General features: G+C 47.3%; 1 long non-coding RNA gene and 1 pseudogene across 1 annotated transcript; one reads left to right on the top strand and one right to left on the bottom strand.

Annotated features, from left to right (window-relative positions):
• The first annotated feature begins 1,406 nt into the window (after positions 1–1,406).
• Positions 1,407–20,064, top strand: part of LOC127909647 (synaptotagmin-like protein 2) — a 20,644-nt pseudogene continuing 1,986 nt past the window's right edge.
• On the bottom strand, positions 17,686–19,393 carry LOC127909618 (uncharacterized). Its single transcript, XR_008072219.1, has 3 exons — positions 19,326–19,393; positions 18,178–18,915; positions 17,686–18,136 (listed from the first exon to the last, which is right to left on the bottom strand). It is a non-coding gene; the product is annotated as an uncharacterized LOC127909618 (long non-coding RNA).

Here is a 20,064-nt window from a genome sequence, read left to right as displayed (position 1 = left end):
AACAGCTTCTATCACCATCAGACTGTTGAACAGCTTCTATCACCATCAGACTGTTGAACAGCTTCTATTACCATCAGACTGTTGAACAGCTTCTATCACCATCAGACTGTTGAACAGCTTCTATCTCCATCAGACTGTTGAACAGCTTCTATCACCATCAGACTGTTGAACAGCTTCTATTACCAGACCATCAGACTGTTGAACAGCTTCTATCACCATCAGACTGTTGAACAGCTTCTATCACCATCAGACTGTTGAACAGCTTCTATTACCAGACCATCAGACTGTTGAACAGCTTCTATCACCATCAGACTGTTGAACAGCTTCTATTACCAGACCATCAGACTGTTGAACAGCTTCTATTACCATCAGACTGTTGAACAGCTTCTATCACCATCAGACTGTTAAACAGCTTCTATCACCATCAGACTGTTGAACAGCTTCTATTACCAGACCATCAGACTGTTGAACAGCTTCTATTACCAGACCATCAGACTGTTGAACAGCTTCTATCACCATCAGACTGTTGAACAGCTTCTATCACCAGACCATTAGACTGTTGAACAGCTTCTATCACCATCAGACTGTTGAACAGCTTCTATCTCCATCAGACTGTTGAACAGCTTCTATTACCATCAGACTGTTGAACAGCTTCTATTACCATCAGACTGTTGAACAGCTTCTATTACCATCAGACTGTTGAACAGCTTCTATTACCATCAGACTGTTGAACAGCTTCTATTACCATCAGACTGTTGAACAGCTTCTATTACCATCAGACTGTTGAACAGCTTCTATTACCATCAGACTGTTGAACAGCTTCTATTACCATCAGACTGTTGAACAGCTTCTATCACCATCAGACTGTTGAACAGCTTCTATCTCCATCAGACTGTTGAACAGCTTCTATTACCATCAGACTGTTGAACAGCTTCTATTACCATCAGACTGTTGAACAGCTTCTATTACCATCAGACTGTTGAACAGCTTCTATTACCAGACCATCAGACTGTTGAACAGCTTCTATTACCATCAGACTGTTGAACAGTTTCTATTACCAGACCATCAGACTGTTGAACAGACATCACTAGCTGTCTACCAAGTCAATCACTACACACTCACTCACACACACACACACACACACACACACACACACACACACACACACACACACACACACACACACACACACACACACACACACACACACACACACACACACACACACACACACACACACACACACACACACACACACAGTAGAGATTAGAGATTTAATACTGGCCTCGTTTTAAGAGGAAGTACCAACTGATAAAGTGATCCCTGTGTAAAGCAGGGACTAGTACTTTGTATTTGACCAGGTAATGCTGTAGCATCACTGTCTGTCTGTGTCTCTCTCAGAGGTGATGGAGGGAGAAGGGGAGTTGTTGGATTTGAGTCACCTCTCAGAGGCAGAGCAGACATCCATCTTGGAAGTGTTACAAAGGGACTCGAATCTGCGTTGCCTTGATGAGGGGCGTGTAAGGTCAGAGGTGATTATTATTTAACCCTTTAGGTCTCTGATGAGCATCATGTTGACTGATTTAAAAAAAATGTAACTAGGCAAGTCAGTTAAGAACAAATTCTTATTTTCAAAGACGTCGTAAGAAAAGTGGGTTCACTGCCTTGTTCAGGGCAGAACGACAGATGTGTACCTTGTCAGCTCAGGGATTCGATCTAGTAACCTTTCGGTTATTGGCCCAACACTCTAACCGCTAGGCTACCTGCCACCCCAATTAATTGATTAATTCAAGTTTTTTTTTTATATAGAGGTATGTTAATGTTATCCACCGAGGGCTGGTGTTGGTGCAGGTGTTTGTTCCAGCCCAGCACTAACACACCTGATTCAAATAACTAAAACATTGTTTTACTTAAAAATGTTTGCCGTATCAGATGCTCTTTATTTACATTTTAATTTTGCTTATATTTTATATTTTATATTTTCTCTCCACAATTTCGATCTTGTTTCGATCTTGTCTCATCGCTGCAATTCCCCAACGTGCTTCGGGAGAGGCAAAGGTCGAGTCATGTGTCGACACCGCCAAACCGACACCGCCAAGGTGACACCGCCAAGGTGACACCGCCAAACCGACACTGCCAAACCGACACCACCAAACCGACACCGCCAAGGTGACACCGCCAAGGTGACACCGCCAAACCATCACCGCCAAACCAACACCGCCAAACCAACACCGCCAAACCGACACCGCCAAACCAACACCGCCAAACCGACACCGCCAAACCAACACCACCAAACCGACATCGCCAAACCAACACCGCCAAACCGACACCGCCAAACCAACACCAAACCGACACCGCCAAACCAACACCACCAAACCGACACCGCCAAACCAACACCGCCAAACCGACACCAAACCAACACCGCCAAACCAACACCGCCAAACCACAGGTGACACCGCTAAACCAAACCGACACTGCCCAAACCGAACCGCCAAACCAACACCGCCAAACCGACACCGCCAAACCAACACCACCAAACCGACACCGCCAAACCAACACCGCCAAACCGACACCGCCAAGGTGACACATAAACCGACACCAAACCAACACCGCCAAGGTGACACCGCCAAACCAACACACAAACCGACACCGCCAAACCAACACCAACAAACCGACACCACCAAACCAACACCGCCAAACCGACACCGCCAAACCAACACCACCAAACCGACACCGCCAAACCAACACCGCCAAACCGACACCACCAAACCGACACCGCCAAACACCGCCAAAAACAAACCGACACCACCAAACCGACACAAACCGCACCAAACCGACACTGCCAAACCGACACCACCAAACGACACCACAAACCGACACCGCCAAACCGACACCAAACCGACAAACCGCCACCGCCAAACCGACACCGCCAAACCAACACCGCCAAACCAACACCACCAAACCGACACCACCAAACCGACACCACCAAACCGACACCACCAAACCGACACCGCCAAACCAACACCGCCAAACCAACACCGCCAAACCAACACCGCCAAACCGACACCGCCAAACCAACACCGCCAAACCAACACCGCCAAACCGACACCACCAAACCGACACCACCAAACCGACACCACCAAACCGACACCGCCAAACCAACACCACCAAACCGACACCACCAAACCAACACCGCCAAACCGACACCGCCAAACCAACACCGCCAAACCGACACCGCCAAACCGACACCACCAAACCGACACCACCAAACCGACACCACCAAACCGACACCACCAAACCGACACCACCAAACCGACACCGCCAAACCAACACCGCCAAACCGACACCACCAAACCGACACCGCCAAACCAACACCGCCAAACCAACACCGCCAAACCGACACCGCCAAACCAACACCGCCAAACCAACACCGCCAAACCAACACCGACACCGCCAAACCGACACCACCAAACCGACACCGCCAAACCAACACCGCCAAACCGACACCACCAAACCGACACCGCCAAACCAACACCGCCAAACCGACACCACCAAACCGACACCGCCAAACCAACACCGCCAAACCGACACCACCAAACCGACACTGCCAAACCAACACCGCCAAACCAACACCGCCAAACCGACACCACCAAACCAACACAAACCCACCGCAAACCAACACCGCCAAACCAACACCGCCAAACCGACACCACCAAACCGACACCGCCAAACCAACACCGCCAAACCAACACCGCCAAACCGACACCACCAAACCGACACCACCAAACCAACACCGCCAAACCAGCACCGCCAAACCGACACCGCCAAGGTGACACCGCCAAGGTGACACTGCCAAACCGACACCACCAAACCGACACCGCCAAACCAACACCGCCAAACCGACACCGCCAAACCGACACCGCCAAACCGACACCGCCAAACCGACACCGCCAAACCGACACCGCCAAACCGACACCGCCAAACCGACACCACCAAACCGACACCGCCAAACCAACACCGCCAAACCGACACCACCAAACCGACACCGCCAAACCAACACCGCCAAACCGACACCACCAAACCGACACCGCCAAACCAACACCGCCAAACCGACACCACCAAACCAACACCGCCAAACCAACACCGCCAAACCGACACCGCCAAACCGACACCGCCAAACCGACACCACCAAACCGACACCGCCAAACCAACACCGCCAAACCAACACCGCCAAACCGACACCACCAAACCGACACCACCAAACCAACACCGCCAAACCAACACCGCCAAAAACCAAGGTGACACCGCCAAACCGACACCACCAAACCGACACCGCCAAACCACACAAACCGACACCACCAAACCGACACCGCCAAACCAACACCGCCAAACCGACACCGCCAAACCTACACCACCAAACCAACACCGCCAAACCTACACCACCAAACCGACACCGCCAAACCAACACCACCAAACCGACACCGCCAAACCACCACCGCCAAACCGACACCACAAACCGACACCGCCAAACCGACACCGCCAAACCGACACCACCAAACCAACACCACCAAACCGACACCGCCAAGGTGACACCACTCCTTAGCACCGATGTGTCGGAGGAAACAAAGTTCACCTGACAACCACGGTCATCCTGCAGTTGCCCGGCCCGCCACAAGGAGTCAATAGAGCGCGATGAGCCATGTAAAGCCCCCCTCGGCCAAACCCTTCCCGAGCCCGGACGATGCTGGGCCAATTCTGCGCCACCCTATGGGACTCCCGATCACAGTTGTGATACAACCCGGGATTGAACCCGGGTCTGTAGTGACGCCTTAGACTGCTGTGCCACTTGGGAGGCCCCCTAGATGCTCTTTTCTAAATCGACTTTCAGCAGTTTCATAGGGAAAACAAACACATATCACAGTCATTGCAATAATAGGTACAATAGTGAAACATGATGTTAAACCCTCAGGACCCTGCAGCAGAAAGAGGCGGACCCAGTGCGTCTGAGGTTGCTGTCGGGGGCGTGGTTTCATGAGGAGAGGAGCAAGTGTTACCGAGACACAAAGGATGGCGTTGACATCGTACAGGCATCCATACGAGGCAGGAAGCCAAGAACAGGTCAGACACACACACACACACACACACACACACACACACACACACACACACACACACACACACACACACACACACACACACACACACACACACACACACCAAGAATAACCAAGTCTAGGAGGACATCTGGTATTGGTTGATTGATTGATTGGCAGATTTGTCTGTGAGTGGGGTGTGTAAAGGGCAGACAGAAGATGCTCCTCCCACTAACAACAACGACCCCAGCTCTCAGATAGAGGACAAGAAAGAGGAGGACGACAAGAGAAGGTGAAGGCATTTCTAATACAGAGGGTTTGGACGGTATAGTAGTGGCTAGGGAATGTTTCTCTTGGAGAAGGACTGTTATGTACAGTTTTAATGGATGTCGTTTTTTAAAAACATGTTCATCTCAGTTACAGGAGTCCACCTACAGCCAGACCCAGACCCAGGAATCCAAACCCAAAGGTTAGTCATGTGTATGTGTTCATTAGCTGGATAATTCAGTGTGTAGATGGAGGATTATCAGTCTAGTTGTGGAAAGGTAATCTTCCTCCCTCCCTCATAGTATTGCTCTAGAAACATGCTGACAATGTGTGTGTGTGTGTGTGTGTGTGTGTGTGTGTGTGTGTGTGTGTGTGTGTGTGTGTGTGTGTGTGTGTGTGTGTGTGTGTGTGTGTGTGTGTGTGTGTGTGTGTGTGTGTGTGTGTGTGTGTGTGTGTGTGTGTGTGTGTGTGTGTGTGTGTGTGTGTGTGTGTGTGTGTGTGTGTGTGTGTGTGTGTGTGTGTGTGTGTGTGTGTGTGTGTGTAGGATACAGACTCTGTGTCGTGACAGAAGCTGATCTGACGCTTCTAAGGCCTGGGCTCTCCATCGGCACTCTAAGTCTACAGTCTAACTACACAGTGGGACACACACACACACACTTACACATACTCACAGTGTTCCTTCAGCTAAATGGGATTATTTTGATCAACTGTGTGTATATTCTGTGTTTGTGTGTATTCTCTCTGTGCGTTTGTGTGTGTGTTCTCTCTGTGTAGCTAAGTGGCAGTATGATGAGTCTGTTCAGTTCTGGGGAGTTTGGGGCAGTGGAGTTGAAGGGGCGTGTCCTGTTCTCATTGGACTATGACACTCAGGGGAGGAGCTACAGGTCAGAGTGTGTCGTTGTGAAGGCCTGGTTGCTGCAAGCAAGAACCACTCCGACCCGTAAGTAGGGTTGGTATTTCGAGGATGCTAACTGGGATAATTTTTGGGAACTATCTGTTTAAGAAGTGTGTGTGTGTGTGTGTGTGTGTGTGTGTGTGTGTGTGTGTGTGTGTGTGTGTGTGTGTGTGTGTGTGTGTGTGTGTGTGTGTGTGTGTGTGTGTGTGTGTGTGTGTGTGTGTGTGTGTGTTTAGGTACGTAAAGGCCTATCTCCTGCCTGATAAGTCGTCTCACAGTAAGAAGAAAACAACAGTAAAGAAAAAGACCCTCAACCCAGTCTTTGACCAGACACTAAAAGTGAGAGCACACATCTCTCGCTTTGTTTCTCCATTTATTTCCCTCGGATTATGTCATGTCTCTCTGTCTGTCTCTCTGGTCTGTCTCATTCCTGTATCTCTCATGTCTCTCCTCTCTCTGCCTGTCTGTCTCTCTGGTCTGTCTCATTCCTGTATCTCTTATGTCTCTTCTCTCTCTGTCTGTCTCTCTGGTCTGTCTCATTCCTGTATCTCTCATGTCTCTCCTCTCTCTGCCTGTCTGTCTCTCTGGTCTGTCTCATTCCTGTATCTCTCATGTCTCTCCTCTCTCTGCCTGTCTGTCTCTCTGGTCTGTCTCATTCCTGTATCTCTCATGTCTCTCCTCTCTCTGCCTGTCTGTCTCTCTGGTCTGTCTCATTCCTGTATCTCTCATGACTCTTCTCTCTCTGCCTGTCTCTTTGGTCTGTCTCATTCCTGTATCTCTCATGTCTCTCCTCTCTCTGCCTGTCTCTTTGGTCTGTCTCCTGTATCTCTCATGTCCTCTCTCTGCCTGTCTCTCTGGTCTGTCTCATTCCTGTATCTCTCATGACTCTTCTCTCTCTGCCTGTCTCTTTGGTCTGTCTCATTCCTGTATCTCTCATGTCTCTCCTCTCTCTGCCTGTCTCTCTGGTCTGTCTCATTCCTGTATCTCTCATGTCTCTCCTCTCTCTGCCTGTCTGTCTCTCTGGTCTGTCTCATTCCTGTATCTCTCATGTCTCTCCTCTCTCTGCCTGTCTGTCTCTCTGGTCTGTCTCATTCCTGTATCTCTCATGACTCTTCTCTCTCTGCCTGTCTCTTTGGTCTGTCTCATTCCTGTATCTCTCATGTCTCTCCTCTCTCTGCCTGTCTCTTTGGTCTGTCTCATTCCTGTATCTCTCATGTCTCTCCTCTCTCTGCCTGTCTCTCTGGTCTGTCTCATTCCTGTATGTCTCTTCTCTCTCTGCCTGTCTCTCTGGTCTGTCTCATTCCTATATCTCTCATGTCTCTCCTCTCTCTGCCTGTCTCTCTGGTCTGTCTCATTCCTATATCTCTCATGTCTCTCCTCTCTCTGCCTGTCTGTCTCTCTGGTCTGTCTCATTCCTGTTTCTCTCATGTCTCTACTCTCTCTGCCTGTCTCTCTGGTCTGTCTCATTCCTATATCTCTCATGTCTCTCCTCTCTCTGCCTGTCTGTCTCTCTGGTCTGTCTCATTCCTGTATCTCTCATGTCTCTCCTCTCTCTGCTTGTCTGTCTCTCTGGTCTGTCTCATTCCTGTATCTCTCATGTCTCTTCTCTCTCTGCCTGTCTTTCTCTCTGGTCTGTCTCATTCCTGTATGTCTCTCCTTTCTCTGCCTGTCTGTCTCTCTGGTCTGTCTCATTCCTGTATCTCTCATGTCTCTTCTCTCTCTGCCTGACTCTTTGGTCTGTCTCATTCCTGTATCTCTCATGTCTCTCCTCTCTCTGCCTGTCTCTCTGGTCTGTCTCATTCCTGTATCTCTCATGTCTCTCCTCCTCTCTGCCTGTCTGTCTCTCTGGTCTGTCTCATTCCTGTATCTCTCATGTCTCTCCTCTCTCTGCCTGTCTCTTTGGTCTCTCTCATTCCTGTATCTCTCATGTCTCTCCTCTCTCTGCCTGTCTGTCTCTCTGGTCTGTCTCATTCCTGTATCTCTCATGTCTCTTCTCTCTCTGCCTGTCTGTCTCTCTGGTCTGTCTCATTCCTGTATCTCTCATGTCTCTCCTCTCTCTGCTTGTCTGTCTCTCTGGTCTGTCTCATTCCTGTATCTCTCATGTCTCTCCTCTCTCTGCTTGTCTGTCTCTCTGGTCTGTCTCATTCCTGTATCTCTCATGTCTCTTCTCTCTCTGCCTGTCTGTCTCTCTGGTCTGTCTCATTCCTGTATGTCTCTCCTCTCTCTGCCTGTCTGTCTCTCTGGTCTGTCATTCCTGTATCTCTCATGTCTCTTCTCTCTCTGCCTGTCTCTTTGGTCTGTCTCATTCCTGCTCTGTCTCTCCTCTCTCTCTGTCTCTCTGGTCTGTCTCATTCCTGTATCTCTCATGTCTCTCCTCCTCTCTGCCTGTCTGTCTCTCTGGTCTGTCTCATTCCTGTCATGTCTATCCTCTCTCTGTCTGTCTCTCTGGTCTGTCTCATTCCTGTATCTCTCATGTCTCTTCTCTCTCTGCCTGTCTCTTTGGTCTGTCTCATTCCTGTATCTCTCATGTCTCTTCTCTCTCTGCCTGTCTCTCTGGTCTGTCTCATTCCTGTATCTCTCATGTCTCTCCTCTCTCTGCCTGTCTGTCTCTCTGGTCTGTCTCATTCCTGTATCTCTCATGTCTCTCCTCTCTCTGCCTGTCTGCCTGTCTGTCTCATTCCTGTATCTCTCATGTCTCTTCTCTCTCTGCCTGTCTCTCTGGTCTGTCTCATTCCTGTATCTCTCATGTCTCTCCTCTCTCTGCCTGTCTCTCTGGTCTGTCTCATTCCTGTATCTCTCTGCATGTCTCTTTGGTCTCTCTCATCCCTGTATCTCTCATGTCTCTCCTCTGTCTGTCTCTCTGGTCTGTCTCATTCCTGTATCTCTCATGTCTCTCCTCTCTCTGCCTGTCTCTTTGGTCTGTATCTCTCATGCCTGTCTGCCTCTGTCTCATTCCTGTATCTCTCATGTCTCTTTCTCTCTGCCTGTCTCTCTGGTCTGTCTCATTCCTGTATCTCTCATGTCTCTTCTCTCTCTGCCTGTCTGTCTCTCTGGTCTGTCTCATTCCTGTATCTCTCATATCTCTCCTCTCTCTGCCTGTCTCTTTGGTCTGTCTCATTCCTGTATCTCTCATGTCTTTCTGCCTGTCTGTCTCTCTGGTCTGTCTCATTCTGTATCTCCATGTCTCTCTCTGGTCTGTCTCATCCCTGTATCTCTCATGTCTCTCTCTGTCTGTCTCTCTGGTCTGTCTCATTCCTGTATCTCCATGTCTCTCTCTGCCTGTCTCTTTGGTCTCATTCCTGTATCTCTCATGCCTGTCTGCCTGCCTGTCTCATTCTGTATCTCTCTGCCTGTCTGTCTCTCTGGTCTGTCTCATTCCTGTATCTCTCATATCTCTGCTCTCTCTGCCTGTCTCTTTGGTCTGTCTCATTCCTGTATCTCTCATGTCTTTCTGCCTGTCTGTCTCTCTGGTCTGTCTCATTCCTGTATCTCTCATGTCGCTCCTCTCTGCATGTCTCTTTGGTCTCTCTCATCCCTGTATCTCTCATGTCTCTCCTCTGTCTGTCTCTCTGGTCTGTCTCATTCCTGTATCTCTCATGTCTCTCCTCTCTCTGCCTGTCTCTTTGGTCTCTCTCATTCCTGTATCTCTCATGCCTGTCTGCCTGCCTGTCTCATTCCTGTATCTCTCATGTCTCTTCTCTCTCTGCCTGTCTCTCTGGTCTGTCTCATTCCTGTATCTCTCATGTCTCTTCTCTTTCTGCCTGTCTCTCTGGTCTGTCTCATTCCTGTATCTCTATGTCTCTCCTCTCTCTGCCTGTCTCTCTGGTCTGTCTCTCTCATGTCTCTTCTCTCTCTGCCTGTCTCTCTGGTCTGTCTCATTCCTGTATCTCTCATGTCTCTTCTCTCTCTGCCTGACTCTTTGGTCTGTCTCATTCCTGTATCTCTCATGTCTCTCCTCTCTCTGCCTGTCTCTCTGGTCTGTCTCATTCCTGTATCTCTCATGTCTCTCCTCCTCTCTGCCTGTCTGTCTCTCTGGTCTGTCTCATTCCTGTATCTCTCATGTCTCTCCTCTCTCTGCCTGTCTCTTTGGTCTCTCTCATTCCTGTATCTCTCATGTCTCTCCTCTCTCTGCCTGTCTGTCTCTCTGGTCTGTCTCATTCCTGTATCTCTATGTCTCTTCTCTCTGCCTGTCTGTCTCTCTGGTCTGTCTCATTCCTGTATCTCTCATGTCTCTCCTCTCTCTGCTTGTCTGTCTCTCTGGTCTGTCTCATTCCTGTATCTCTCATGTCTCTCCTCTCTCTGCTTGTCTGTCTCTCTGGTCTGTCTCATTCCTGTATCTCTCATGTCTCTTCTCTCTCTGCCTGTCTGTCTCTCTGGTCTGTCTCATTCCTGTATGTCTCTCCTCTCTCTGCCTGTCTGTCTCTCTGGTCTGTCAAATTCCTGTATCTCTCATGTCTCTTCTCTCTCTGCCTGTCTCTTTGGTCTGTCTCATTCCTGTATCTCTCATGTCTCTCCTCTCTCTGCCTGTCTCTCTGGTCTGTCTCATTCCTGTATCTCTCATGTCTCTCCTCCTCTCTGCCTGTCTGTCTCTCTGGTCTGTCTCATTCCTGTATCTCTCATGTCTATCCTCTCTCTGTCTGTCTCTCTGGTCTGTCTCATTCCTGTATCTCTCATGTCTCTTCTCTCTCTGCCTGTCTCTTTGGTCTGTCTCATTCCTGTATCTCTCATGTCTCTTCTCTCTCTGCCTGTCTCTCTGGTCTGTCTCATTCCTGTATCTCTCATGTCTCTCCTCTCTCTGCCTGTCTGTCTCTCTGGTCTGTCTCATTCCTGTATCTCTCATGTCTCTCCTCTCTCTGCCTGTCTGCCTGCCTGTCTCATTCCTGTATCTCTCATGTCTCTTCTCTCTCTGCCTGTCTCTCTGGTCTGTCTCATTCCTGTATCTCTCATGTCTCTCCTCTCTCTGCCTGTCTCTCTGGTCTGTCTCATTCCTGTATCTCTCATGTCGCTCCTCTCTCTGCATGTCTCTTTGGTCTCTCTCATCCCTGTATCTCTCATGTCTCTCCTCTGTCTGTCTCTCTGGTCTGTCTCATTCCTGTATCTCTCATGTCTCTCCTCTCTCTGCCTGTCTCTTTGGTCTCTCTCATTCCTGTATCTCTCATGCCTGTCTGCCTGCCTGTCTCATTCCTGTATCTCTCATGTCTCTTCTCTCTCTGCCTGTCTCTCTGGTCTGTCTCATTCCTGTATCTCTCATGTCTCTTCTCTCTCTGCCTGTCTGTCTCTCTGGTCTGTCTCATTCCTGTATCTCTCATATCTCTCCTCTCTCTGCCTGTCTCTTTGGTCTGTCTCATTCCTGTATCTCTCATGTCTTTCTGCCTGTCTGTCTCTCTGGTCTGTCTCATTCCTGTATCTCTCATGTCGCTCCTCTCTCTGCATGTCTCTTTGGTCTCTCTCATCCCTGTATCTCTCATGTCTCTCCTCTGTCTGTCTCTCTGGTCTGTCTCATTCCTGTATCTCTCATGTCTCTCCTCTCTCTGCCTGTCTCTTTGGTCTCTCTCATTCCTGTATCTCTCATGCCTGTCTGCCTGCCTGTCTCATTCCTGTATCTCTCTGCCTGTCTGTCTCTCTGGTCTGTCTCATTCCTGTATCTCTCATATCTCTGCTCTCTCTGCCTGTCTCTTTGGTCTGTCTCATTCCTGTATCTCTCATGTCTTTCTGCCTGTCTGTCTCTCTGGTCTGTCTCATTCCTGTATCTCTCATGTCGCTCCTCTCTCTGCATGTCTCTTTGGTCTCTCTCATCCCTGTATCTCTCATGTCTCTCCTCTGTCTGTCTCTCTGGTCTGTCTCATTCCTGTATCTCTCATGTCTCTCCTCTCTCTGCCTGTCTCTTTGGTCTCTCTCATTCCTGTATCTCTCATGCCTGTCTGCCTGCCTGTCTCATTCCTGTATCTCTCATGTCTCTTCTCTCTCTGCCTGTCTCTCTGGTCTGTCTCATTCCTGTATCTCTCATGTCTCTTCTCTTTCTGCCTGTCTCTCTGGTCTGTCTCATTCCTGTATCTCTCATGTCTCTCCTCTCTCTGCCTGTCTCTCTGGTCTGTCTCTCTCATGTCTCTTCTCTCTCTGCCTGTCTCTTTGGTCTGTCTCATTCCTGTATCTCTCATGTCTCTTCTCTCTCTGCCTGTCTGCCTGCCTGTCTCTCTGGTCTGTCTCTCTCATGTCTCTTCTCTCTCTGCCTGTCTCTTTGGTCTGTCTCATTCCTGTATCTCTCATGTCTCTTCTCTCTCTGCCTGTCTGCCTGCCTGTCTCTCTGGTCTGTCTCTCTCATGTCTCTTCTCTCTCTGCCTGTCTCTTTGGTCTGTCTCTCTCATGTCTCTCCTCTCTCTGCCTGTCTGCCTGTCTCATTCCTGTATCTCTCATGGCTCTTCTCTCTCTGCCTGTCTCTCTGGTCTGTCTCATTCCTGTATCTCTCATGTCTATCCTCTCTCTGCCTGTCTCTCTGGTCTGTCTCATTCCTGTATCTCTCATGTCTCTCCTCTCTCTGCCTGTCTGTCTCTCTGGTCTGTCTCATTCCTGTATCTCTCATGTCGCTCCTCTCTCTGCCTGTCTCTTTGGTCTCTCTCATTCCTGTATCTCTCATGTCTCTCCTCTCTCTGCCTGTCTGTCTCTCTGGTCTGTCTCATTCCTGTATCTCATGTCTCTCCTCTCTCTGCCTGTCTCTTTGGTCTGTCTCATTCCTGTATCTCTCATGTCTCTCCTCTCTCTGCCTGTCTGTCTCTCTGGTCTGTCTCATTCCTATATCTCTCATGTCTCTCCTCTCTCTGCCTGTCTGTCTCTCTGGTCTGTCTCATTCCTGTATCTCTCATGTCGCTCCTCTCTCTGCCTGTCTCTTTGGTCTCTCTCATTCCTGTATCTCTCATGTCTCTCCTCTCTCTGCCTGTCTGCCTGCCTGTCTCATTCCTGTATCTCTCATGTCTCTTCTCTCTCTGCCTGTCTCTCTGGTCTGTCTCATTCCTGTATCTCTCATGTCTCTCCTCTCTCTGCCTGTCTCTCTGGTCTGTCTCTCTCATGTCTCTTCTCTCTCTGCCTGTCTCTTTGGTCTGTCTCATTCCTGTATCTCTCATGTCTCTTCTCTCTCTGCCTGTCTGCCTGCCTGTCTCTCTGGTCTGTCTCTCTCATGTCTCTCCTCTGCCTGCCTGTCTCTCTGGTCTGTCTCATTCCTGTCTCTCTCATTATAATGTGCAATTATAACATGGTCCAAACACACTAAGACAGTCGTGAAGAGGGCACGACAACACCTATTCCCCCTCAGGAGACTGAAAAGATTTGGCATGGGTCCTCGGATCCTCAAAAGGTTCTACAGCTGCACCATCGAGAGCATCCTGACGGGTTGCATCACTGCCTGGAATGGCAACTGCTCGGTCTATGACCACAGAGCACTACAGAGTGTAGTGCGTACAGCCCAGTACATCACTGGGGCCAAGCTTCCTACCATCCAGGACCACTATACCAGGTGGTGTCAGAGGAAGAGCCTAAAAATTGTCAAAGAACTCCAGCCACCCTAGTCATAGACTGTTCTCTCTGCTACCGCACGGCAAGCGGTACCGGAAGTCCAGGTCCAAGAGGCTTCTAAACAGCTTCTACCCCCAAGCCATAAGACCGCTGAACATCTAGTCAAATGGCTACCCAGACTATTTGCATTGCCCCCCCCCCCAACCGGGGTACCCCCCTGTGTGTAGTCTCGCTATTGTTATGTTACTGCTGCTCTTTAATTAACTTGTTACTTAAACTTTACTTGTTACTTTTATTTCTTACTCATGTATATATATATATATACTGCTCAAAAAACTAAAGGGAACACTAAAATAACACATCCTAGATCTGAATGGATGAAATATTCTTATTAAATACTTTTTTCTTTACATAGTTGAATGTGCTGACAACAAAATCACACAAATTATCAATGGAAATCAAATTTATCAACCCATGGAGGTCTGGATTTGGAGTCACACTCAAAATTAAAGTGGAAAACCACACTACAGGCTGATCCAACTTTGATGTAATGTCCTTAAAACAAGTCAAAATGAGGCTCAGTAGTGTGTGTGGCCTCCACGTGCCTGTATGACCTCCCTACAACGCCTGGGCATGCTCCTGATGAGGTGGCGGATGGTCTCTTGAGGGATCTCCTCCCAGACCTGGACTAAAGCATCCACCAACTCCTGGACAGTCTGTGGTGCAACGTGGCGTTGGTGGATGGAGCGAGACATGATGTCCCAGATGTGCTCAATTGGACTCAGATCTGGGGAACGGGCGGGCCAGTCAATAGCCTTCCTCTTGCAGGAACTGCTGACACACTCCAGCCACATGAGGTCTAGCATTGTCTTGCATTAGGAGGAACCCAGGGCCAACCGCATCAGCATATGGTCTCACAAGGGGTCTGAGGATCTCATCTCGGTACCTAATGGCAGTCAGGCTACCTCTGGCGAGCACATGGAGGGCTGTGCGGCCCCCCAAAGAAATGCTACCCCACACCATGACTGACCCACCACCAAACCGGTCATGCTGGAGGATGTTGCAGGCAGCAGAACGTTCTCCACGGCGTCTCCAGACTGTCACGTCTGTCATGTGCTCAGTGTGAACCTGCTTTCATCTGTGAAGAGCACAGGGCGCCAGTGGCAAATTTGCCAATCTTGGTGTTCTCTGGCAAATGCCAAACGTCCTGCACGGTGTTGGGCTGTAAGCACAACCCCCACCTGTGGACGTCGGGCCCTCATACCACCCTCATGGAGTCTGTTTCTGACCGTTTGAGCAGACACATGCACATGTGTGGCCTGCTGGAGGTCATTTTGCAGGGCTTTGGCAGTGCTCCTCCTGCTCCTCCTTGCACAAAGGCAGAGGTAGCGGTCCTGCTGCTGGGTTGTTGCCCTCCTACGGCCTCCTGCGCGTCTCCTGATGTTCTGGCCTGTCTCCTGGTAGCGCCTCCATGCTCTGGACACTACGCTGACAGACACAGCAAACCTTCTTGCCAAAGCTCGCATTGATGTGCCATCCTGGATGAGCTGCACTACCTGAGCCACTTGTGTGGGTTGTAGACTCCGTCTCATGCTACCACTAGAGTGAAAGCACCGCCAGCAATCAGAAGTGACCAAAACATCAGCCAGGAAGCATAGGAACTGAGAAGTGGTCTGTGGTCACCACCTGCAGAACCACTCCTTTATTAGGGGTGTCTTGCTAATTGCCTATAATTTCCACCTGTTGTCTATTCCATTTGCACAACAGCATGTGAAATGTATTGTCAATCAGTGTTGCTTCCTAAGTGGACAGTTTGATTTCACAGAAGTGTGATTGACTTGGAGTTACATTGTGTTGTTTAAGTGTTCCCTTAATTTTTTTGAGCAGTGTGTATATATATAAACATAATATTCTTAACTGCGTTGTTGGTTAATAAGTAAGCATTTCACTGTATTCGGTGCATGTGACTAATACAATTTGATATGAATGATGTGTGTGTTAACGTTGTGTGTGTTTCCCAGGATAAGATCAGCGTGTCAGAGGTGCGTGGCAGGACTCTGAACCTGTCTGTGTGGCACGCTGCCTCCCTGAGTAGAAACCTGTTCCTAGGAGAGGTAGAGCTGGAGCTGGCTCACTGGGACTGGACACACACAGACCCTGACTGGTACAAACTACAGCCACGGGTAGGACCAATACACACACGTGCGAGCAAACTCGTACATACAGACACACAAACACCCAAACACGCATACATACAAACACACAAACACCTACACACATACCAAACACATACATGCAGACACCCAAACACATACCAAACACGCATTCATACAAACACACAAACACCTACACCCACACACATACCAAACATATACATAATATATATAATAATATAATATATGCCATTTAGCAGACGCTTTTATCCAAAGCGACTTACAGTCATGTGTGCATACATTCTACGTATGGGTGGTCCTGGGGATCGAACCCACTACCCTGGCGTTACAAGCGCCATGCTCTACCAACTGAGCTACAGAAGGACCACAATGCAGACACCCAAACACATACCAAACACGCATTCATACAAACACACAAACACCCAAACACGCATACATACAAACACACAAACACCTACACCCACACACATACCAAACATATACATGCAGACACCCAAACACATACCAAACACGCATACATACAAACACCTACACCCACACACGCACATCCACATTCACACACCACAGCATGCAGTAAGTCCTACATTGTGTGTAGTCTTAACAGGAGGAGAGGTGCTGAGAATTTCAACGAGCTTTTCTATCCTGAGCACTCCTCTCTTCAATCTCCCTCTCTCTTTCCCTCTCTCGCTCCTTTCACCTCTCTCTCTTCTTTCTCCCTCTCTCTCTCTCGCTCTTCTTTCTCCCTGTCTCTCTCTCTCTTTCTGTCACTCTCTCTCTCTCTCGGTTGGAGTGTAGTCCAAAGTCTATCAGTAGTCGAGGAAACATCATGCTCTCTATCAAGTTCACCCCAGCAGGATCTGAGGGTGAGCTGAGCTCACTACGCACGTCACCCACAGACGTCATGCCACACACAGACGTCATTTCCTTTCTCTCTGTCTCATCTCTCTGTGTGTGTGTGTGTGTGTGTGTGTGTGTGTGTGTGTGTGTGTGTGTGTGTGTGTGTGTGTGTGTGTGTGTGTGTGTGTGTGTGTGTGTGTGTGTGTGTGTGTGTGTGTGTGTGTGTGTGTGTGTGTGTGTGTGTGTGTGTGGAGGTCTTCCTCCATCTGGGGAGCTACACATTTCGCTGCGGCAGGCGCAGGCGCCACCATCGACTCCTTCGTCGAGAGGTGGGTTAGAGAAGGTGTTCCCTGACTTTTTCACACAGGCCCCACTTCCAGCATTGGAAAACATCCCGTCTAACATCCCGTCTAACATCCCGTCTAACATCCCGTCTAACATCCCGTCTAACATCCCGTCTAACATCCCGTCTAACATCCCGTCTAACATCCCGTCTAACATCCCGTGCCACGTCTATTTCTATGGGTATAAGCACTGTTCACACCCCTCTTGATGGGGGAGACAACAGTTTGCTGATTTTAAAGATTATTTCCCACAATTCTGCACATTTTGTCATGGGGTGCAGAGAAAGTGTTTCAGTTTTAAAGCTAATTTTCTTGTAATTTTATACATTTGACCATTTATAATGTTTATTCAGGTGATATTTGAGTGGCTGAGAAACGTTAGTTGATCTGGACATTTCTGACAAGTTATAAATTGTTCTCTAAGTTATGTAATGACTGACAAGACAAGAGGAACTGATGATGTACTACCCAGTTTAGTAATGTCACCTTGTGTATTCTACTGTTACAACCCAGTTTAGTAATGTCACCTTGTACATTCTACTGTTTACAACCCAGTTTAGTAATGTCACCTTGTGTATTCTACTATTACAACCCAGTTTAGTAATGTCACCTTGTGTATTCTACTATTACAACCCAGTTTAGTAATGTCACCTTGTACATTCTACTATTACAACCCAGTTTAGTAATGTCACCTTGTACATTCTACTATTACAACCCAGTTTAGTAATGTCACCTTGTGTATTCTACTGTTACAACCCAGTTTAGTAATGTCACCTTGTGTATTCTACTATTACAACCCAGTTTAGTAATGTCACCTTGTACATTCTACTATTACAACCCAGTTTAGTAATGTCACCTTGTACATTCTACTATTACAACCCAGTTTAGTAATGTCACCTTGTGTATTCTACTATTACAACCCAGTTTAGTAATGTCACCTTGTACATTCTACTATTACAACCCAGTTTAGTAATGTCACCTTGTGTATTCTACTGTTACAACCCAGTTTAGTAATGTCACCTTGTGTATTCTACTGTTACAACCCAGTTTAGTAATGTCACCTTGTACATTCTACTATTACAACCCAGTTTAGTAATGTCACCTTGTGTATTCTACTATTACAACCCAGTTTAGTAATGTCACCTTGTGTATTCTACTATTACAACCCAGTTTAGTAATGTCACCTTGTGTATTCTACTATTACAACCCAGTTTAGTAATGTCACCTTGTGTATTCTACTATTACAACCCAGTTTAGTAATGTCACCTTGTGTATTCTACTATTACAACCCAGTTTAGTAATGTCACCTTGTGTATTCTACTATTACAACCCAGTTTAGTAATGTCACCTTGTGTATTCTACTATTACAACCCAGTTTAGTAATGTCACCTTGTGTATTCTACTATTACAACCCAGTTTAGTAATGTCACCTTGTGTATTCTACTATTACAACCCAGTTTAGTAATGTCACCTTGTGTATTCTACTATTACAACCCAGTTTAGTAATGTCACCTTGTGTATTCTACTATTACAACCCAGTTTAGTAATGTCACCTTGTGTATTCTACTATTACAACCCAGTTTAGTAATGTCACCTTGTACATTCTACTATTACAACCCAGTTTAGTAATGTCACCTTGTACATTCTACTATTACAACCCAGTTTAGTAATGTCACCTTGTGTATTCTACTATTACAACCCAGTTTAGTAATGTCACCTTGTGTATTCTACTGTTACAACCCAGTTTAGTAATGTCACCTTGTGTATTCTACTATTACAACCCAGTTTAGTAATGTCACCTTGTACATTCTACTATTACAACCCAGTTTAGTAATGTCACCTTGTACATTCTACTATTACAACCCAGTTTAGTAATGTCACCTTGTGTATTCTACTATTACAACCCAGTTTAGTAATGTCACCTTGTACATTCTACTATTACAACCCAGTTTAGTAATGTCACCTTGTGTATTCTACTGTTACAACCCAGTTTAGTAATGTCACCTTGTGTATTCTACTATTACAACCCAGTTTAATAATGTCACCTTGTACATTCTACTATTACAACCCTGTTTAGTAATGTCACCTTGTGTATTCTACTATAACAACCCAGTTTAGTAATGTCACCTTGTGTATTCTACTATTACAACCCAGTTTAGTAATGTCACCTTGTGTATTCTACTATTACAACCCAGTTTAGTAATGTCACCTTGTGTATTCTACTGTTACAACCCAGTTTAGTAATGTCACCTTGTACATTCTACTATTACAACCCAGTTCAGTAATGTCACCTTGTGTATTCTACTATTACAACCCAGTTTAGTAATGTCACCTTGTGTATTCTACTATAACAACCCAGTTTAGTAATGTCACCTTGTGTATTCTACTATTACAACCCAGTTTAGTAATGTCACCTTGTGTATTCTACTATTACAACCCAGTTTAGTAATGTCACCTTGTACATTCTACTATTACAACCCAGTTCAGTAATGTCACCTTGTGTATTCTACTATTACAACCCAGTTTAGTAATGTCACCTTGTGTATTCTACTATAACAACCCAGTTTAGTAATGTCACCTTGTACATTCTACTATTACAACCCAGTTTAGTAATGTCACCTTGTGTATTCTACTATTACAACCCAGTTCAGTAATGTCACCTTGTGTATTCTACTATTACAACCCAGTTTAGTAATGTCACCTTGTGTATTCTACTATAACAACCCAGTTTAGTAATGTCACCTTGTGTATTCTACTATTACAACCCAGTTTAGTAATGTCACCTTGTGTATTCTACTATTACAACCCAGTTTAGTAATGTCACCTTGTACATTCTACTATTACAACCCAGTTTAGTAATGTCACCTTGTACATTCTACTATTACAACCCAGTTTAGTAATGTCACCTTGTACATTCTACTATTACAACCCAGTTTAGTAATGTCACC

The sequence above is a fragment of the Oncorhynchus keta genome, chromosome 19 (assembly GCF_023373465.1).
Source record: "Oncorhynchus keta strain PuntledgeMale-10-30-2019 chromosome 19, Oket_V2, whole genome shotgun sequence".
Classification (NCBI taxonomy): Eukaryota; Metazoa; Chordata; class Actinopteri; order Salmoniformes; family Salmonidae; genus Oncorhynchus; species Oncorhynchus keta.
This window is presented reverse-complemented; position numbering and strand designations above follow the sequence as displayed.